The following is a 14,580-nucleotide window of genomic DNA, read 5'->3' on the forward strand; positions in this document are numbered from 1 at the left end:
GATCTCTCTCCAGGGACAAGGGCATGGAAGGGAGAGAAAGCTAAGAGGGGTAATTAAGGGTTTAGTATGATCCTTCTAAAACCCCAGGCTGGAGAGTCTTTAGGAAACACAGGTTACATGCACTTTGGTTGGTATGATTACTGTTGGAATCAAAAGGAGAAAATGGCAAATGAAGAGTTAGCTAAATATTTTTAAATGATGGGGCAGCAGGTTTCTGGCAAGATACTTCTAGGAGGTCTTGAAAGATGTTTGGCAAGAAACTCACTGATCGGATGAAGGGACCTATGACGTGAAATTTGATGGAAATGGGAGATAAGAACTTCAGTGGGGTGGGGAGTGGAGCTAGATATTAAGGAATAAATGGCTGTAGCATTTGTCTGAAGAACAACAGAGAGCTCGTGGTGACTCCCAGGAGAAAAAGAAGCATTCCGGGGATAATGTGCATAGGCATGGATGATAATATAAGCTTTAAGATTTTAGTTTGGAGAACTAAACATAATTTTCAAATTTATTACTTCAAGTATCACCCACTCTTTTAGGGTGGGACTCGTAAGTGGTCACTCCACCAGAGTTCTGCCCTCTGAGGAGAGACTTCCAGAAGGTGTAAAACATTCTGACATTCATATATTCCATTCAAAGCTTTATAAGGCTCTCAGAACCATATGACAATACTCCTGGGGAAAAATGTCTTTGTAGAGAACATTCCAGTACCCATTTTAAAAAAATTGAAGTATAGTTGATTGACAGTGTTCCATTAATTTCTGGTGTACAGCATAGTGATTCAGCTATGCACATATATTTATTCTTTTTCATTATAGGTTTTACAAGATATTGAATGTAGTTCCCTGTGCTATACGTTAGAACCTTGTTGTTTATCTATTTTATATATAGTAGTTTGTATCTGCTAATCCCAAACTCCAAATTTATCCCTTCCCACCTTTCCCCTCCAGTATCTATTTTAATGATACAGTGTCAAGTCGTTCTAATGTGTGCAAATCTCAATGTCAAATTCAAATTCACTTAAAGAAAATTCTGGTCTAGTCTAACATGGGGCCCTGGGTTTCTTTCTTTGACTGTCACCTATTCTGGGCTTCCCCTTGGTCCCTCCCAGCTGGAGCAGTTACATTTACCAGAGCAGCGGAGGTGAGAACCACCATTGACTCCACCTTGGAAAACTCCCAGCTTTCTCATCTCTCTAGGCCTTGGGAGTCTCGTCTGACTCTGACTCCTTCAAGAGAGGTGGCATCCTCTCCATGAAGCTGCAAGAGGGAACATCAGTCCTGAAAATATGGTCGATTAAAATGACCACCTGCTACAGCTGTCACATCTTGCTTGGCACGGGCAGGCCCAGAGGTGAGAGGGTTTGGGGCTCACCCCTGTACCTCATATTCACACCTCCTAGAACTTGTATCTTACTGACCAACTTAGAGCCGAAAGTTCTGACTTGCAAATGAGATATTGGATCTCACGAAGTTCAAACTTCTGCTGGCAGAACTTAGCTCCATTCCTGGTATCTTCCTGATAGCGCTCGGCTCTGAAGCCCTCCCTATAGGAATGTGTTTAAACTAAAGGATTTAAACCAGGTGTGATCAGGAGATACTAGTGCAAGCACCTGGCTGAAACAGGTCGTTAAGACCTTAACCGTCTGCTTACGGGAATTCCCTCAGCAGTTTTCAGAGGGTTCAAAAGGACGGAGCCCTGCTTTCTGTTTTGTCCATGGAACGCCTCTTCCAGCCTCTTTTCTTTTTAGTTCTGGCCTGCTATCCCTGGGTCAGGTCAGAGAAGGGGTTTACTTTAATGGCATGGTTATCCTGAAATCTCCTATAATTACCCACTAAGCCTGTAAGACTTTGATTCGGTACGACTTGTGGGAAATGGCCAATGAATGCCAGGAAAGATCTTTTCAGGCTCTGCCCTTACCCTGTGATGATGCTAAACATCTCATAGCACCTGTACTGGAAGTGAACAACGTCAATCCTGATTCTTCCAGGCAGCTCTGAACTTTGAGGATCAGAATTCATGTGCCTCTGAGGTCTTATAAAGCACAATTTTATTATCTAAAAAAAAAAATGGTACCTCCAGATATTTCATATCAGCCATCATCTTCCCATAAACTACTGGATAGTGTCAGGAGCCTCCAAGATCCCCTGTGAACATTACTGAAAACGGACAGAATCTACTGGGCAGGGAAACTGTCTTCTCCTCATCCTTGTTGGCACCTGGGTTTTGGCTCCTGAAAGTCAGCACTGAAAACTTGTCGCTAGTAAGCCATGTTGGACATTCTAAACCTAGGTCTTGGGTTCGCGTTTCCTTTAGTGTCTGTTTAGAAAGCAGTAGTCCACCCAAATCTAAGTTTTACCTGGATTTTTATTCTTCACAACGCACATGCTTGGAGGCTCAGAAATAGTAACTACCATCTCTTAAATCGTTGTTTGTCTCAGAAAGTGTGATGCAGGTAGATTTCCCGACATGGTCAGGGGTTTGCACCTCTATTCTAGATTGCTCTCAGCCCATGAACAGTGCACATCACGCTCACGGGGGACACGTGCTGCACTTCTGGCTTGGAATGTCCTCCCCAGCCTTGCCTGCGGCTCCTCTGGTACAAAATGGAAACTTCACATCCTCTGAGAGATCTGTTTGGGATGCTCCCAAGACAGGAAAAGGGACAAGCCAGTGCTTGAGTGTTTTCTCTTTCTCTTCGTGTAGCTGTCTGCACAGAGTGGGTGCAGAAGAAGGGCCGCGCCGACTGCCCCAGCACGCCGCCTACACGTCTGGACAGGCTGGAGGCGGCAGGCCGGAGCCGGCCGGTGCGCCGGGCTACCTCTTGCAAACCTCTTGGGTTGGCTGCGTTCTCTTCTGCGACTCCCCCGCCCACCCCCACTTCTTCCCTCACGCTTACACGTTGGAATGACTGGGAGGCTCCCGCCCTGGGGCTGCAGAATCCAAAGCCAGGATGCTGGCACAGCTGCTGGCTCTCAGGGCCAAGGAAGACTCCCTCCCTAGCACCCCCAGCTCTGAGTCTCTTCTCTCCTGGTAGCTTCTCCCGCTGGGCCTTTCCAGACTCTGGGGGCGAGGACTAGAGGTTTGCTCTAGCAAGAGCCTGCTCCCAGAAGGCCGGAAACGTGCAAATCCTTGGCCGACTCATTGTTTCCCAACTTTCTCCAAGCGGCCTCTACCCCTGCAGTACCTAAGAGGGGTTTTGCTTTCAACTACAGATTTTTCTTCTTTTAGATTTATTTATTTGTTTTTATTGAAGTATAGTTGATTTACACTAATATTCTGTTAGTTTCTGGTGTCCAGCAGACTGACTGACTTATACACATATATACATATTCTTTTTCACATTCTTTCCTGTGACAGTTCGTCACAGGACGCTGAGTATAATTAGTTCCCTGTGCTATACAGTAGGACTTTTGCTACAACTACGGATTTTTGTCTGTTCCCTGCCTTTCCACAGCAAGAGGACATAACAGGGTGGCCTTCTTTCTCTTTCTTTCCTCACCCGCACACTCCAGTGTTGGCAGCGGGATCCTCAGGGCCCTGTGAGAGCCGTGGGCACTGTGTGCTGCAAAGCACGCAGGCCTGGTGTGCGGCAAGTCCTCCTCTACCCTGGGCATCCCAGCCCAGGCCTTGCAGCTCCTGGATGTTCTCATCCTTCTTTTCCTGTCTTGTTTCATTGACTGAAAGACCTGAGGGGGCTATATCTAGCATGTCAGCCAGAGTTCCTGCCACAGCTGGCTCCTTAGAAATTACTTAAGACCCACTTATATATATATATATATTTTTTTTTTTTCCTTCTCTCTGCTGTCTTTTTTTCTATTGCTTTCTGTAACGAAGCTCCCAGATTCAATTTATAAGCAGAGATCATCCTCCCTCCCTCAGTATCTGGTTAGAAATCTGACCTGCGCAGTCCCACAGCACTGGCGCTCCTGGAGGCAGACGCAGAGTCTTCTCCATTCTGCCCCTGACAGGAGGCAGTGTTGCCTGGAGGCTGTAAGTGACCTCAAATACTGGGCCCCTGAGGCTTTCTATCCACCTTCTCCCCTCCACACCTGGCTGCTGCTATTTTTCGTTCTTGCAGCATCTCCGAGGTGCGTTCTGGCCATGATCAGATGGCTCTGTCCTCCCCAAGCCTCCATTTCCCACCCAACCAGGTGCTAGAGTGGTGCTTCCTGAAACAGTTTCCACCTAGAGTAACAGGCAGCTTTAGTAAATGGGAGGCCTGCCTGTTCAGTTGCTGGTTCTAATGCATGAAGCTGGTTTTCAAAAAATATTACATGCAGAAAAGTCAACATAGAAATACACGGCTGAATGACTCTTCCTCTGTAACCAGCACCCAGATGAAAAAGATAACATTATCAGAAGCCCAAGGCACCGCTTACGTTTCTTTCTGAGCTTTCTAGATTTCTAGCAGCATGGATCCGTTTTACCTGTTTATAATCTTACACAGGTGAAGCACACACTATATACTTCTTTATGTCTGACTTTTGCTCAGCATTATGTTTGTAAAATTCATCCCTCTCATTGCCCGGGCTGGGAGAGCATGCATCTCATGTACTGTGTCGTCTTCCATTATAGGAACATGCAATATCTTCAAAACTCCATTTTACTATTTCACTCCATTTTTTGCTCCAGAGTTGGGCCATTACAAATAGTACTGTTTTCACGGCAGGACTAGTGTTATGTCACCTGTCTCTTTGGTGGACACATATGGGCATTTCTGCTGGGTCTGCGTAGGTGCAGAAATGCCGGGTCACGGGGCACACATCTGCCATGTGCTGCGGCATAGCTTTTCAAAGTGTATTAGGGTTCCTTCCTCCTCAGCCTCGCCACACTCTGCATTTCCTATACTTTCATCTTAACCATTCTGGTGGGTATGTGGTGGTATCTCACTGTTTATTTTATTTTAATTTTTAACAACTGAATTATAGTTGATTAACAATGTTATGTTACTTTCTGGTGTATGGCATAGTGATTCAGTTATATATATATGCACATTCTTTTTCATTACAGATTATTAGAAGTTATTGAATATAGTTCCCTGTGTTATACAATAGGACCTTGTTGTTTATCTATCTTATATATAGTAGTTTATAGATTATCTGCTAATCCCAAACTCCTAATTTATCCCTCCCCCATCGCTTCCCCTTTTGTAACCATAAGTTTGTTTTCTCTTCACTGTTGTTTTAACCTGCTTTTCATTTTGCCTGGCTCTGTGGCAGCCTCATGTATGAAGTCAGGGCATCGCATGAAAGAATCAGTGTGGACAGACGCCTGCTCGTGCTTTGAAGAGATGCAGCCTTTTCTCTGGACTGTAGAAATAACTTGTTTGCAGAGGCTAGCTTGAAAACCCGGAGTCCTGCAGGCAGCTCCGTTCTGAGCAGTCCTGCTGTTGGTAACAGGCCTAGACACATACCAGAGTCTCCCGCAAGTGACGCTGTCTGAAGGGGACACTCATTTGTTCCTTCACCTGCACACAATCGTGGAGCCCTGTGCATGCCGGGCACTGTTCTAGGTGCTGAGAATATATCAGAGGGCAAAACAGAGTCTAGAAGCTCATAGTCTAGAGTGGGGAGACAGACAGCAAACAGCTTGTCGCACGGTGGTCGGCGCTGCGCAGGAAAACGAAGCAGGGACAGGGAAGGAGTGCGGGCACAGTGTTAAACAGAGTGGCCCGGGTGGCCTCACTGACAATGTGACATTTGAGCCAAGGCCTTAAGATCCTTGGGAACAAGCAATGTGGGGGTTGAGGGAAGAACATTCCAGAAGCTCGGCACACACACATGGCCTGAGGGGAGCATGCTTACAGAACAGCAGAGAGGCTGTTGGGAACAGGGTGAATGAGAGGTGACGGGGTGCAGAGAAGGAGAAGGCTGTGTTGGGCCTTTTAGGTCATCATGAGGACTCGAGCTTTCCCTCAGCTGTTCTGGTCCCACCTCTATGCAGACTCTCTGTCTCATCCTCCTCTGAGCTGGGGACCCCTGGCTCTCTTCCCACAGCCTGGGATGGGTCAGGTGGCTATCCCTTCCCCCTCACATCTTTTTCTCATAATTTAGAGGTCGTTTGAGTGATGCAACAGACGGGAGAGTGACCAGATGGAGTTTGAGTGTGTTCATTTTTCTGTGATAGTGTGAACAACAGTAGGGTTCAAGTGTTCCTGAGCAAATCCACAGGCTAGAGCCACCACCAGGTCCCCAGCCATTTGTGGGAACACTGGGCATGGGAAGAGTTACAACCGAAAGTCTGTGGTAGCGACACTTCCTGGCTGCATCATAGAAAACCAAGCCCCACCTTCAGGGTCCCTCACCCCAACCAAGTGTCTCCCGGGGCAGCTCTGAGGGGGGATCCAACATGTGCTCTTAATTCAGACAAACAGAGCTGGGACTTTTCTGAAAAGGAATAGGAAAGAAGATGTCTTGGTATCAGAATACTAACAATATATTCTAAAACAAGCATTTATCAATAAATGGTGTTGAAAAAACCTGGTTAACCATTGCAGAAAAAAGTAGACTCTTTTAGACTCTTTGCTCTAGAGCTAACACCAAAATTAATTTCCATAAAAATACTCAGAAGAAAATACGAGTGATTTTTTATTTTACAACTAGGTATGGAGAAAGACTTTTTGCCTCATCCTGTTATCAACATTATCTCACACTGTGTCAAACACCATTCTAGTACTTTATCTATATTAAGGAATTTAATCCTTGTAACAACTATATATATATTTACTATTTATTCTTCCCATTTTCTAGATGATAACATCGAGGCACAGAAAGGTTAAGTAATTTTCTCAATGCCCAGCAAGTGGTGATGCCAGGATTCAAACCAAACAAGTGGGATTTCAGGGTCTGTACTAAATTACTAAGCTGGAAAGGAAAATGCTGAGAGATTTGAATACCTGATTTAAAAGCTGTACAGAAAAAATCATATAGTGTAAAAGACAAGTGGTAATGGGGAAAAACCATGCCACATGTGTAACAGATAAAGATTAAATATCCTTCACAGAACAGTTTCTTAAATGTTATTGCCCAGAACACCAGTGTCCTGGACAATGCTACGGGGGTTCTGTAGGAAAAAAAAAAGTTTTGATGGTCAATTAAGTTTAAGAAATGATGTGTTAAATCTGACCATGTAAGTCTTTTTCCTCCCCTCAGTGTACCTATTAATATTTCAAAGGGTGATAAAATTCCCTGAAATACAGTCTAGAAAATGTCATTTTTGTATATAATGAGTTCCTACAAATCAGTAAGGGAAATACGGATATCCCTATAGAGAAGTGGGCATGAGAGAGAGCAGACAATTGAAAAAAAAATACAGTTATTAGTATATGAAAACATATACAGGAGGAGGGTATAGCTCAAGTGGTAAAGTGCATGCTTAGCATTCACAAGGTCCTGGGTTCAGTCCCCAGTACCTTCTCTAAAATGAATAAATAAATAAATAAACCTAATTACCTCCCCCTTCAAAAAAAAAGACAAAAAACCCAAACCCCATATTCAACCTTCTTAATAATCAAAAGAAAACAAAAAAATATGGAGGCACCAATTTTTCTCTCTCAAATGGGCAAACATTTTAAAAAGGCTTACATGCAGTACTTGTGAGAGCATGAGGAAAAAATGTACTCTTATGAAGTTACTGAGGTTGTAAATGATTACAAGTTTTTTGGGAGAAGGGGAATTTGGCAATATGTATCAAAGGCCTTGAAACAAAGGTATGTGACTTGATCTAGTAGTTTGCTCATAGGAATTTATCATAAAGAAATAACTAGGCAAGTGGGCAAGGTCATGTGTACGTTGCAGCATTATTTATGTCAGCAAAATGTCTATTAATATAAGTAAGTTAAAGCACATCTATACATTGCAGTACTATGCACCCCTTAAAAACAGAGACATTGATCTAATTTCTTCGCATGAAACAATATCCAAAATGTATGGAGTAAATCAGATTACTTTTGTAAAAAAACTAAAAAAGAAAACAAAGCAGACTAAAGTAAGAGATATTACAATGTTAATGGTGGTTAGTTTTCTCCAGTGGTGAGATTTGGGATAGTATTTTACTTTTTTCTTTATTCCTTTCTGCATTGTCTAACTTTTCTTTTTCTTTTTCTTTTTTAACATTGATTACTTGTTACTTTGAAAATAAACATGGCTATTACCATTTTGAAACATGAAGTTTCTCTTACTCTGAAATACTGAACCACAGATTAGAAAAATAAGAGGATTTCATTCCTCTACAAATACTAAGTTCTTTATTATGCTAGTGAACTCAGCCTCAGTCTAATAAGCTACACTCAGAGGAAGGGTGAGGAGAATTCATGAGGAGGAAGAAGAAAAAGAAGCCTAAAAAAAATCTGGAGTCAGCAGAAATAATAGATCTTTATGAAAGGGATATAGAGCAGAGGGAACTGACCTTCACTTGGTTTGATTGCTCTGCTGAATCACTGGCTTGTCAGAGGAAACACCCAACACCCATCGGTCCTCTTTGTCTGAGGTAGAGAAGCAAGTGGATGTCAACTAGGCTGGGCAAATGGACCTGCAGAGCCACCCGCCAGCCATTTCTGAAGGGAATCTCAGCTCCTTGATCCTGAATTTGTGGAATAGGACCCAGGCCAACTCCTTCCCTTTTTTTTGACTAACCCAAAATGAACTCCTTATGTGAAACCTGGACCAGTTCCAACACACCCAGCACTCAAGGTTGTCAGCCAGCTGTTGGCAGCTCACACCGATTAATTTTCCTTTCTCTTAAATGGTGCAGAAATATGTTGCTTTACCTATACAGCAAAAAAAAAAAATGGATTGAGGGACCTAATTTGCAAATACCCCAACCCTCCTAAAATTAGCCTGAAGACCCAGTTGGTTTATTTACCCTTCATTCTGTTGCACTAAATGGTGTTGAGATGGGGGTGGGGGGTGGATCATGTGGAGAACAGCTTTTATTTATGATCTATAGAGGGAATTTCTCAGCAAGGTCCCCTAAAAAGGCTAGGACTTGAATATTAATCAAGAACCTACATCCCTAGCTACTCTCTTCCCATTAGCAAGGCTCTCCAAGAGCTTACTGCCCCTCTGGGTTCCTGAATGGGGTGCCTGGGGAGGGGTGATGGGGTCAGCTTGCTGTGGGGGACCAGTCACAGGACCACCATGCCCCGAAAAGGAGGTTAAAACCTAGGGCTGCTGGTCTTTGATCAGTTCCTTAAAGAATAATTTTTGATTCTTATGCTTTGATTTGAGTGACCAAGGGAGACCCTTCCTTGTACAAATTTGTATTAAATTAGCATATTAGCCAGCTGAGGACCTGGGTCTTAAACCATCTAGGTAGGTCAATTTTTGCTTTAGTTAGCAGGGGAGCTTTCAAGTTCCAATTGAAAATGTAGTTTCGTATGTTTATTTAAAATAGAATCTATCAGGGAGAAGGGTATGGCTCAGTGGTAGAGTACCTGCTTAGCATGCATGAAGTCCTGGGTTCGACCCCCAGCATCTCCACTAAAAAAATAAATAAATAAACCTAATTACCTCCCTCCCCCAAAACACACAAATAAAAAAAAATGAACCTATCATAAAAACTTGTTATATTTTAGGAAGTAGAAGATTTGAGGAAATGTATTACCCTTATTCTCTGTCATCCAGTCTAAGAGGGAGAGTGGTCTAGCGTTTAAGGTCAGAAGCACTAGTGTCTGTTTCTCCATTCATAGTATAACACCTACTCTGTTGGGTTGTTGTAAAGATGAAATATGGTTTGGGAAATACACAGCACTGGCCTGGTCCAGACCAATTAATGGAGGCCAGCCATAAATCCCATCAGCACCCGAGGTCACTATCCACTTAGCAAACATCTCCATGGACTCCTTAGGTGTTTAGAAAGGCTGGCATCAGAAATTTAAAAACTGTTTCAAAGTGTCCTATCCTTCCAGGAACCCATGTAAATTGGTGCAGCCACTGTGGAAAACAGTATGGAGGCTCCTCAAAAAACTGAAAATAGAACTACCATATGATCCAGCAATTCCACTCCTAGATATATATCAAAAAAAACCCCAAAACATGAATTTGAACAGTTACATGCACTCCAGTGTTCATAGCAGCTCTGTTTACAATAGCCAAGATGTGAAAGCAACCTAAATGTCCATCAACAGATGACTGGATAAAGAAGCTATGCAATGGAATATTACTCCATCATGAAAAACAAGTGAAATTCTGCCATTTGCAGCAACATGGATGGATCTGGAGGATATTATGGATAGTGAGATAAGTCAGACAGAGAAAGACAAATACTCTATGGTATCTCTTATATGTGGAATCTAAAAATTAATACAAACAAGTGTATATACAAAATAGAAACAGACTCACACAGAAAACAAAATAGTGGTTACCAAAGCGGAAAGGGCTGGGGGAGGGGCAAATTAGGGCTATAGGATTACTAAGTATAAACGACTATGTATAAAGTAGATAAGCAAGAAGGATATATGGTATAGCACAGGGAATTATTGTCATTATCTTATAATAGCTTTTAATGGAATACAGTCTCTGTAAAAATACTGAATCACTATGCTGTACATCTGAAACTAATATAATATAGCAAATCAACTATACTTCAGTTAAAAAAAACTACCCTGTCCTTCTAGAAACACCAATGTTTGCTGTGTAATTGGGTAAATTCCCCAGCCTCCACCCCTAGCCCCACTCATATAGAACTGCTGGGTCTTTCCCCTCAAGGACACCACCCTCTGAGGGTCAAGGAGTCGTTTTCTAAAGGTTGGAACTTTGACCAAGGGCGGTCCAAGTGGGTGGTTCCATGGGCTCAGCAATTTCTTGGGTCATGAGAGGATCATCTGGGGTGACATGTGGGAAGGTGACAAGGGAGGTTCCCGCCCAGCAGGAGAGAAAAACAAGTGGCGGTAGGAGAGGGACACTGGGGGTGGGGACGAGCGCTCATGACAGGAGCCAGCCAGCACCCCCCCCCCCCGCCCCCACCGCTCTGCCTCCTGGTAGCCGCCACCCGCCCGCCGGCAAATCTTTGTTTCTACACTGATCTGCCTTGAGTGGAAAGAATCATTCTGAAAAATATCCTTTCCTTTCTCCCTACTTTCCAGTCATAACAACTCTAATTCATCTCGCAAGCAAAGTCGAGACTTCTGATCCCAAGGGGAAAGGTCAGGAAAGGCTGGAAAGAAAGGAAAACACTGCGAATATTTCAGGATCTTATCTTCTGCACTTGCAATGAAAGCCTTTTCTTCTGTGCAGTTGTTGGGGGTGCGAGGAAAAGAGATACAACTGGGCGCGTGGTGCCTCCCTGGAAATTTCTCTGGATGGAAGATATTAAATTAGGATGCCCAGGTGTCCCTGCCAGGCGCGGGGAGTGGTCGGTGGAGTGGGAGGGGAGCGGTCCCTTCTGCACTCTTGCTCTCTCCACCTGCGCAGTGTCCCCAGAACCATGTCACGCTCAACGCTTTTGCCTCCTGTTTCCTCCCCGAAGCCTCCTCAAGTCCTAGAAGAACTGCAAAATCACCACGGCTGAGACAGGAGCTGTTTTCAGAGAGAATAAGTTTCTCAGCTGACTCCACAGCAATCTCCTTCTAGAAGCAGAGAGAGCAAATGTAACAGTGCTTAAGACCTGCTATACTTTTAAGACTGGGCATGCCTCCAGTTCTTCTTCCTGATTCACAGATTAAAGTGGAATTTTCCAGGGAGGCTTGAGCTGGGAGGAATCCGTCTCTTGGGTCTACAGATTCTCTTTATGTGGCAGGAAAATCCCACCCGGGCACCGTTTGCGGGCAGCCTCTGCCCACTCCACCAACTGTCAGCTCTAAATTAAGGAGAGGAATACGCATCCTCAGTGGAAAGCACCTTGGATTACGGTGTGGTTTTCACACTGATGAGAGTCGCCCGAGAGTCACAGGCTTGTTGACAAAGTATATGTAGGGATTTGGGTTTTCTATTTTTATTAAATAATGTTACTATAAAAGGAATTTTGGAGTATAACTTCCCTGAGCAAGACCCTTACCTCTTTATGCCTCAGTTTCCTCATCTAGAGACACGAAGGTGCTGTATCATTTTTTATATCCATTCTAGCATTAACACTCTTTCTGTCTTTATTTTTTATTTTTATAAAATTTTTTATTGAAGTGTAGTTGATCTACAGTGTTAGTTTCAGGTGTATAGCGAAGTGATTCAGTTATACATATACATGCATATTTTTTTCTTTTCAGATTCTTTTCCATGATAAGTTATTATAAAAAATTGACTATAGTTCCCTGTGTTACACAGTAGGTCCTTTTCACCCTTTATTGTTTTTAGAAATACTCAAATGTCGTTAAAAACTTGATGTTGGGTTTCTAGACAAATTTTTCCACTGAAAAAATTAAGAAGCTCCAGCTGACAGCATTTTAGCTGAGTATTTATTTCTTGTTTTCTAGGCAACAGTGAGTGTATTTGTTAAAGATTAGGCCTACTTGACTATCTTTTTTGAATGCATGTAATATGGACATTTCCATACAAGTAAATATGGGAAAGTTTTATTCCTAAGATGCTGTCCTTGGGATGAAATAGTGAGTGAGACTTCAGGTTGGACCCCAGTAAGGATGACAGGAGTAAATGTGGGGAAATGACTCTTCTTTCCGTAGGGACAGTAGAAAGCCTTGAGAGGGAACACTGGGGGCAGGAATGCGACACACAAGATTCATAAGAATTTTGAGTGACCAAGACTTTCCAAACTATGGGGAGTGAGCGAGCACCGCCCTGCAATGGCCGACCTCAGATTCATTTCCCAGCCACTCCTTCAGGGTTATTTCTGAAGACAGGCAATCACTGTGGTTGGAGTAGGAATGGGAGGGAGTGGGGGAAGGATGCTTTGGTGTCTTTGAAGTGAATACTTTAAAGTTCCTGAAAGGGAGGTCATTATTTATTTTGTTTGGCTTGTTCTTATTCAACCAAACACACCAAGAGAATCTACTACCCAGTTACTTCAAGTCACTCGGAGTCAAAGGACAGATCAGAGGTAATATACAGAGCTCAGTTCGCAGAGGGTTATTGGCCCCCCGCTCTCTGCCCTACCACCCAGGAGTCTTGCGTGGGCCTGATCAGAACATGCCAGTCAGAGGGCGTCCCAGTCACAGGCGTCCCGAGCTGTGACACCAGTTGACCTTGGAAGCAAAAACATCTATGTGCACAGGTCCAGTGGTGTGGAGGGGGCCCTACTTTTCCAATTAATATCGCTGAGGCTCTTGGATGCCGGGGAGTCTGCAGTTTGTTTTCTTCCGTCTTCATCTGCATACAGACGTTTCTTGCCTTCTCCTGGGCTACGCCATAGTGACTGATGCTCATTCTCACCCCAGACCCACCTTCATTTCAGACACAAAAAGAATGTCTGTATTCCATCCTGGAGTTTATCTTGTAATTTAGCTTCATTGTGAAACCCCACTCAGGCTTTCTGCCACCTGGTCTTTGGCTTTTTGCTCTAATGTCCAGTTGGAATCACTATGTTTCATCCCCGTGACATAGTTTCCTGTCTGTACTGCTGGATGCAGGGCTTGTCCCACTCTCTGGCTTTGATGATTTTTCTACTAATGTTTGTTGACATTAAAAGAAAGTCAAGTCTTCTGGAAATCCTATCATGGCAACTCTTTTAAAGCTTTTGATGGGAGTAACCGGTAGGATAGTGAAGACATTGTACAATGTGAATTATCTTTTGCCTGCAGGGAGTTTACAGTCTAGCATATAAGTTTTGACAACTATTTATTTGGCGTAAGCTAAACAAATCGACACATTAGTGCCAAACAATCAGAAGGATTAAAAGCTCTCGCCCAGGCCTAGGGTATAGGAATGATAGATGGAAGTCTGCCTCTACCCCCAGTCCACACATGTGGAATGTCAACTGCAGAGTTTCTTAGACTAAGATGACTAAAAGGAAGCCGTGAAAATCTAGTTCCCTAAAAAGAAAAATAATGTTGATTATCACCTTAGAGAAATGGCATAGCCTTCTTTAATTAAAACTCAAGTTTCAGAGTATGGATCATGGTCTAACAGTTGTATCTCTTATGGGTCCCACTCTTCCCTTAAAGTCAGGTTGAGGCCCAATAAAACTAGGTTCCAATGAGATGGTAGTTTTATTTTATTCCTTCACATAGGAACCATGCATCCAACAAGCCATCTGCATAATTTAAGGCAAGTTATCCTCCCAACAAGCCCACAGCTATCTCCTCTGAGGGGAGAAGAGCTACCAAAACCCAACTCTTGGTTTATCTGGTGAGCATGATGTGTTTATTTATTTGTGACTTGAATAAGATGTATGATTTCAGCACAACTAATCACACTGTAAATGAATTGAAATAGACTAGTGGTTAGGATTTTCTTGGATTATCAGATTTATGTTTGCTGCCTGCTCACTGGTGTCTGGGATTACTGACTGGCTCTCAGGGTCACACACCAGCGTGTATCCCAGGGCTTCTGTTCTCTTTAACACACGCTATACAATCCTGCATTTTTCCTCCTCCTGCAGACTTTTCATCACTTGGCATGGAAATCATGTAAAAAAGAAACTAACTTCCTGACCAAAAAAAGCATAGCAAAGATATATATAATTTTAAAC

Source organism: Camelus bactrianus, chromosome 12 (assembly GCF_048773025.1).
Source record: "Camelus bactrianus isolate YW-2024 breed Bactrian camel chromosome 12, ASM4877302v1, whole genome shotgun sequence".
Lineage (NCBI taxonomy): Eukaryota > Metazoa > Chordata > Mammalia > Artiodactyla > Camelidae > Camelus > Camelus bactrianus.